Source organism: Phoenix dactylifera, chromosome 2 (genome assembly GCF_051530095.1).
Source record: "Phoenix dactylifera cultivar Ajwa chromosome 2, Ajwa_hap1_PhDact_Kaust_v1.1, whole genome shotgun sequence".
In the NCBI taxonomy this organism is placed as follows: domain Eukaryota; kingdom Viridiplantae; phylum Streptophyta; class Magnoliopsida; order Arecales; family Arecaceae; genus Phoenix; species Phoenix dactylifera.
The window spans coordinates 7,315,640-7,324,059 of record NC_143191.1 but is presented as its reverse complement, the minus strand read 5'-3'; the positions used below and the strand labels follow the sequence as shown (position 1 = coordinate 7,324,059).

At 40.5% G+C, this 8,420-nt stretch overlaps 1 long non-coding RNA gene across 1 annotated transcript; it reads left to right on the top strand.

Moving 5' to 3' along the window:
• The first annotated feature begins 4,268 nt into the window (after nucleotides 1-4,268).
• LOC120105158 (uncharacterized) lies at nucleotides 4,269-6,154 on the top strand. Its single transcript, XR_005507534.3, has 3 exons — nucleotides 4,269-4,764; nucleotides 4,843-5,018; nucleotides 5,136-6,154. It is a non-coding gene; the product is annotated as an uncharacterized LOC120105158 (long non-coding RNA).
• Nucleotides 6,155-8,420: the final 2,266 nt, after the last annotated feature.

The window sequence follows — 8,420 nt, the reverse complement described above, 5'->3', positions numbered from 1 at the left end:
ATTTAGATCCTGATAGCATTATCATTCCAACTTTGGACTACTCCCACCTATGCTCCAGCCGGTGGCTAGCCTAAACACAAACCACGTTTCCTCCCATAGCTGTCGACAATATCGCATCTCAACCATAGCTGACATAACATGTATCACATTCCAGACATTTTGGCTAGTCCAGTTGCTCCTTTTGTTCCCAATCTTATAGTTATGAAAAATTCAATTTACTTATAGTTAAACACATTTTAACAACTTGATTTAATACCAATATTGAACTAATCACAACCATACTCCAGCCTGTGGTAGCCAAACACAGGCGATGCTTCCACGCATGGCCGGCAACCACAATATCACAACTCAGCCTATGGTTGATATACCACTTTTCATACATGGTCGGCTAATCCAATGCCCCCCTTTTTCCCATACTTACAATTTTGTCAAATTCAATTTAATTATGTCACAACTATGATTAAACACAATTCATTATTTAGAATTGATTTTTCTGACGTTGGACTAGCTATAGTCACGCTCTAGCCCATGGTATGCTAAATATAATACTGCATCTTAGCCCAAGATTGACCTAGCACATATACCATATTTCTTGTGTGACCAACCAATCTAAATGCCGCCCATACCCTATCATATAATTATATCGAATTTTTAATTTTTCTTAATTTACTAATAGTCTACATGATTAATCATCAATTAATAAATTTTATAAAAAGCTAGACTAAGGGACATATCATCAAACCATTAGCACATAATACAAATACCAACGTATGTAAAATACTCGCAATCATATAGACAATAACATAAATTCTTTATTTAATCATGAATATATAATTCATCTATTTACAAATTTTCTATAAACATGTAGATGATTGTGTTGAGGGATTTTTATCTCTACTAGTTAAAGACTCAAGTACAATGAACATTGTTCTACTGCTCGATTTATGAACTCGGAGGAAAAATATTCTCCTCAACAATTTCTTCTTAATATTTTCTTGCCCAAACAATTGCTCACCTATAGAGCCAGAACTCGTAACTAGAAAAATGATAACCGTCCATGGTTTATGGTAGATAATCATAGGAAGGTCAACTCAAACCTCCTTATAGGGCCACATAACGCCGACCGGAACTCTCTTAAGGCAGCATAACGCCGACCTGAAACTTTCCTAGGACATCAAAATGCCGATCCAGGACCTCTTGGTCTATAATACCAGCTTGGAGCCTTTGGTCGTGCAATGTTGTGTACTAGTGAACGCCATATTTTGGAAACTATGTATAGATGTATCTAGATGTGTATATTGACTTGCTAGATAATTATATTTGCTTGATATATATCATCTGGTTATATAGTATGTATTGGTAAAAGGCATATTATAAAAATAAGGAAGAAAAAGAATAATATATTTCTTTTTAATTACAAGACTAACAACTTCGTTACTAAGAAGAGTCTTGAACTTTCAGATTTCTTCTTTAAGATGGATATAAAAAAAAATTATAGCAAAATACGAAGTCTACTCTATATTTCTTTCTCTAGTGCCTGCCTTATATGGTTTTTGTTCTGGGCTTGCTGCCCACAAACTTGTATCAATTTATTAGTCCCATATTGGCTTCTTAGCTCTCTTTAAAAGGAAAATCAGAATCAGCCCCGTCACCGAGGAAAGCTTGATCTTTGTTTAGGTGCGTCTGAGCTGGCTTGCCTGTACCATATTCAATGACGTCAGTTGTTTATCGGCTTCTCTGATAGCACTTAAGTCAATTGTTTAAATCATGGAACGTTTAATAACTAATAAAATGGAAAGTTCCTTCTGCTATCAGAGAGTTAAAAATCAAGAGAGTTTGTGGTCCCATACTCATCTTCAAACGGCCGCATTGGTGAATGAGAACCATATTTGTTTAACCATTTGATGGAAAAAATTGGTAATTAAAAAACTGCAGCGGTCAAATAGGATAGGTGATGGCCCATGGCTTGACAACTTCTCGTCACTTGCAATATGTATTAAGAACTCATGCGGCTGGTGTGAGGCCCGGTCCATCGACCAGCCCAAAAGATTATGCAGGCCCAAATATTCTGCTTCAATCTTAAAGTAAAGAAGAAAAAGGAAAAAAAATTAAATTCCGTGTCTCACGTAGCTCGCACGTGAGATGGAGACTCCTGAAAGGAGTCCATCGTCTTCCCCGTTTCCGGCAGCTGAAGGAGTTAGGACTCCATTTTCCCAATGATAAACACCATATTTTAGCTACAAAAATTGATCCTCAACAATCTCTAGCATCCCAGCTTCGAGCTCCATCGATTTTCACCATTGATTTCAAGCCTTGTCCGGGAAGTTTTCTTGGAGTTTCTCCAACATTTCGGCCGCAGGACCTTGCTGGACTTGGGTAAGGGACTTGAGCTCTTTTTCTTCTCTTTTGGTCGTCTTTCTTGTCTTGTATATTCTTGGCCGGCCAACGTATTTTTCTCTTTCATTTTTTTCTTCTTCTTCCTGTCCGGTCGATCACCACCGACGTGGGATGTCGCCGGAGCCGACGCCGCTCGGGGTACGTCTCCACAATTGCTGACGCCGGGGATCGTTGCAATGGGGGTGGCTGACCATGGCCCTTTCTCTCTTTCCCTCTTGTTTTCTCTGTAATCTTCTCTCCCCCTCCACCCCCCCCCCCCCCCCACCCCCCTTCCTCCGTTACTTGATGTGCATCGAGACCGATCACACTTCGCCGAAGGAGCCGTCCAACCAAAGCTCACAATAAGGCCAAAGCACCACCAGTCAGGGCCAGCTAAGCCCGAAAGCACTAGGAGATATTTGAATTTCAAAACCCCTTGCAGCTAGTGACACGAGAGCCGAGATCTCAAGCGATCCCCATAATCATGCCAACCTAATAGATAGAGCACGATCTGCATGCAAAACGCCCTTACCCAATATTCGAAATGTGCGAAGGCTATCCAATCCTAGCTGATCTATGTGCCCAAATTCTATCGTGACAGGCACTTGCCTTCACATATATAACCAACTCTCTATGGGACCTTCCAGGTAAGTACTTGGTTGCCCTAATAGATTACTAAAAACCTCCTCCTATTTCCTTAGTATTGTCCTAACTTAAGCATCGGAGGGTCTTCCGCCGAACATACCCCGGCAAGAGAACTTCTTCGTCTATGATGTTTTAGTTGAAAGTACAGTCTGGACCAGCATCTCGGCAACTACCGTATGCCTCAAGTCTTAACTCAGCAAGATCCAAGCAGCCGATCGTCGAGCCCTCCAGCATCCATGCTCCACTCGCTTGACACCTAGGGCAGGCCGATTCTCAAGCGATCTCTGAAATTACACCGACCTATCAGGCAGGGTGCGATCTGCGTGTGAAATGCTTGCTCTCGATATTCGGAATATGTGAAGGCCAGCCAATCCTATCCAATTCACGTGCCTGAATTTTATGGCGATAGGCTCACACCTTCGCATAAACAACCAACTCTCTAGGGGACCTTTCAGGTAACTGTTCGGGTGCCCTGAAAGATTACTAAGAACCTCCTCCTATTCTTTGAGTATTATACTAACTTAGGCATCGGAAAGTCTCCCGCTGGACACATCCCGGCAAGAGGACTTCTACGTTTGTACTTTTTCAGGTTAGAGCGCGGTTGCAGAACAGCATCCCGACAACTACCGTCCGCCTCATGTCTCAACTCAGCAAAATCCAAACATTCGATCGTCGAGCCCTCCAGCACCCACGCTCCATTTGTTCGGTGCCTAGGGCAGACTGATTCTCAGTGGCAACATTACTTTTTCTCTCTATATATGTTTTAGTGGACCAATGATGAGTCCAAAGTTGTCTTGTGAATTCGTGCTTACCCTTGGAAGAGTTCCGAGCCAATATATGTCCAGATGATACACATGTAACCAATTAGATAAAGCTAGAAAACTGTATACTGGTACTAATGAATACCATAATCTGGAAACTATGTATCAATTTACTTAAATGTGTGTATCGGCTTGCTAATGACTAATTTGCTTGATATATCACCTGACTATGAAGTACGTACTGATAAAAAAATATATTCTGGAAATTACGTATCAATTTACTTATAGGTATATATTGGATCATTACTAGATTAGATTAAAGAGGCTTGTAGTATGTATCAAAAAATCTATGAGTGTGTATCATTCGGCCATATAGGGTACTGGTGAATATAATGTTTACATATTAGATTACTAGATAACTAATTTGCTAGATATGTATCATCTGATTGTGTATTGTGTACTCATGAATATTATATTTTAGAAACTATGAACTGATTTACTTAGAAATATTTATTAATTTACTATATAATTAATTTATTTAGTGTGTATTATTTAATTATATAGTATGTACCGTTAGAAGTCTGTGTCGTATTTCTTTCTCCGGTCCCCGCCCTCTGCATGATTTTTGTTCGCAAGCACACATGCACACAAGCTGGTCGGCAGCCGGCTGGTAGCAACTCATTTAATGCGTCCTAATCCCCTCTTTTTTTATCCTCAATTTCTTTCCTCAAACCAGCAAAACCCAAATCCAATGCGATAGATCAGACGGCCAAGAAAGCTTAGAATTATGAAAAACTCCTAGTGGTCTTTACACCAAAAAGTGCAGGCGTGTCCGTCTTTTAGAACTTTAGAAAGATCCATTTCTTCTCTGACAAGCATTGCAGAGCAGATCAGAGCATTCCTATCTATTTGTAGAGAAAAAAACTAGAAGAAGGCCCAGGTAAGGAGAGACAGAAGCCAAGGAAGCCGGTCTAGCTACGAGGTAACGAGGCCAACTTTAGATTGGCGTGATTTATTTTTTCTATGTTTGATGTTGGGGTAAATATGAGAGGCAACGCAGGTGCAGAGTAGCAGGTGTCCAATGCAGCTGCTGTCGGTGGCGACAAAGATGGAGGAGGTGGTTGTGCCGCTGCTGCTGGACCTCCAGATCCTAGACCTGTGCTTCATGTTCGAGCCCTGCACCGTCTAGCAGATAGAACTCCTACTCATGGCCGCCTCTGCTGGCAAATGCGCTATGTAACTTGCCTCGACTTTCTTCCCCACCGGCGAATGGGACTTAGATTCATCTTCCAGGCTTCTCTGAGGATTTAGGAGTTTGATATGGACTTAATCTTTTCCTGTAGAATTTTAAAGGATTGTGCTCTTTTATGGTCACTGGGATAGCAAGAATCTTGTTCAGAACCACAGGAGCAGTGGAGGTGGAACCAGCAGGATCCGGGATTAAGGCACTGAAGGAAGGGGGGAGAGCATGATTGAGTAATGGGAGAGGTTGCCGATTGCTGATTCCTCTACAACAGGTGAAGTTCTCTCTTCTCTCCGATAAAACAAACCGAACCGAACCAAATTTTGCGGATCGGTTTGAATCGATTTTCGTATTGTGTTGGTTAGGTGTTGTTTTCGGTTTTAGGTTTGGTTTTAAAAATTCTCTGAAACCGATTTGATCCAAACCGTGCACACTCCTAAGTTCTACTCCAAATTTTCTCTCTTACGGCCTCGCTCCTTTGAAATTTAATCTTTTACAAGCAACCATATGTTCTGCTCTTAATTAAGTCTTCGGTCTATTATCCAAAAGATAGATAGAAAAAAAATGTGTCTAGAAGAAGAAAACCCCCTTCATTAGAAAAACAAAAACCTGTTGTTGCGGGTCGACGGCTCCTTCCCCTTCTTCAAACTCCGATTCGTATTTTTCATATAAAAATCTCTGATCAACGATAGGGAAGGAACAATATTATTTCATTGCTACAAATATGGATTTATTGCTACAAATATGGATGATTTATTACGTGATGATTTTATTGAAAAAGACCGAAGTCGCGGTATCTTTTTTACTCAAGATTGGGTCTCTATGCCAGGTGTTTTGCCCGTGGCTTCGGGGGTATTCTCCTACGACTCTAGGTCGTATATTCATATATATTTGTATGTGTATCTATTATGTCCCCCAACCAAGTGGATTATCATGTTTTTTTTTTTTTTTTGGTTAAAAACGGCATTTCATATAGCTCTAACTTGAGTACATCCAGCCATATCGGAAGCAAAAAAAGAGTACAAGGTAGGGGGTATCCCTCCTACCGATGTCCAAATGATCTCCCCAGAATGTCGGGCTACATAAGAGGCCACCCAATCAGCTGCACGGTTTGTCTCTCGGAAAACGTGTAGAGCCTGAAAATCGCTCAACTCCTGAGCCAACCTACGGATATGACGGATAAGGGGATGGCCGTCACCATATCTATCCAATCCACGAGCCCAGTCAATCACCACAGAGGAGTCCCCCTCAAGGCAGAGCCGCTCAGCACCCAGTACCTGCCTGGCAAAGGATATCCCTTCCCAAGCTGCCCGCAACTCCGTCCCAACAGCAGTAAGTCCGGGCGTGCGACGACCACCAGCTGCTATCATCCTCCCAAGATGATCCCTGATCACAAACCGACGCCTCCGGCCACTCCGTCCACCGACATACTACCATCGAAGTTCACTTTGAGATAACCAGGGGGTGGGGGTACCCAAGAAACAAGGACGAACCTGGGCGCTGTGACAGCGGAAGAAGTACCCCAGATGTCCCCGGCCATCCCAGAAGAGAACCTCGCGGTAGCTGTGATGATCTCCCTCGCATGACGAATCGCTCTATTCACCACCATCCTCGGCGGTAATCTTCTACCTTCAAACACGCCAGAATTTCTGTCCAACCATATATGATTATCATGTTCTATTTCACTCCCCGATGGGGGTTCTTTTCACCTTTTCCTCACGGTACTACTACGTTATCGGTCATCCAGGAGTATTTAGACTAAAATAGATATGTACAATGAACCAATAGATGAGATTTTCCTGTCCCTAAAAAAGAAAAAGAGGACCCCCTCTTTCTTAGACTTCCTTGAATTATTCTACTCTTTTATTATAAACAGCAATGTCTTGTGCCAATCAGCCCAAGCCTTTTACCATCACATCAGCAATGGTCCCTAATGAAACAGTTATGTGACGAGGTTTTGACATATATATCCTTGCTAAAATTCCTGGTTACATATCTACGCTTGAAAGTTATAATTTGCATTTTTACTCTAGTGCCAGTATGTTTTGTAGATTTAACCCTGCCATGACTTTTCTACCTAACGCCGTCAGGAATCCTCTGCTTAAGAATTAAATAACTACCTTCTTGCATAAATGCCCTTACAAAATGCTCTAAAAGGGTCGACAACCTTTGTTGACTTGTTTTTTACAATAATACCCCTAGGAAATGTCTTAAATGATCACATGGATAAATCCGGCAGTCGGCAGATGACCTTTTCATTTGCAATGATACCCTTCAATTTTTTTTTTCTTTTTTTATTTTCAAACCCAAACCTGCCCTTCTTCCCTTGCTTCCCCTTATGCTATAATACCTTCCAAAATCCTTTTCTCTTCTCTATTTGAGTCTCTATTCTTCTTCATTCCTCTTTTGTTCTAATCCATTCTTTCCTTCAAAATGAGCCAAATTAGTGTATCACAATCAGGAGGAGACACATATAGTGCAATCTCATATGGAAAATATTCGAGTATTTGCATCACATTTCATTTTAAATTAATACAAACTGTAAAAATAATGAAATCAGTGTTATAGCTCAGTGATCAAAAAAATACAAGATACATCCAAGTTCTAATTGACTATCTAATGTATACTGCAATAAAAATTTGTCTCCACAACAACATTATGACAGCATAAGCACCTAAAAATAGAAAGAAGGGTTTTGATAAACCACAGGCTTTTTTCTTGTGTTTGTTCAATCTATTAAATATATCTAAAATAGAGGCTCTACTTATGTAATGACCAGTTATGATTGTTCTGATTGGCTTGGAATTTTATTATGGTATATCCTCCAATTATAGATCTTAAAATGCATAATTGCTAACATTTATCTTTTGGTCTTTAGCATTGACAGTAACTTTTATGCACATCGAATTTTGTCGAGGTTACATAGAAAATGATCTAATGGTGGATTGTACATATTATCATAGAAATTTAATGAAAGCCGGAATTACATAGTCGAGTAAAGAGAGTGATCCAAGGCATTTAAGTTTCACCGAATTAAATTATAACATAAAATTTTTAATGAGAGATGAGAATGGATGGTCGAGTGAAGATAGGGATCCGAGCATTTTAATTCTCTAGCAAAGCACCCAATGCATTGTATAGGGATTGGGTTGCAAGAGAGCAATCCAAGAACATAAACATCGGTTAGCGAGCTTGGCTAATTTTTTTTATCCAGACTAGATAAGAATTAGGAATAGGATGGTAGATTCACATGGGGTGAGCCTATCTTTTCTGGCATACTTGATCTAATGATCTAGTCCATAGGATTAAGAAAACCATATCCTGCCATCATGTGGATTATAGGCTAGTTTATCCTATGATAAAGCTACTTGCTTCTCTTTTCAAGAAGTAGGTTT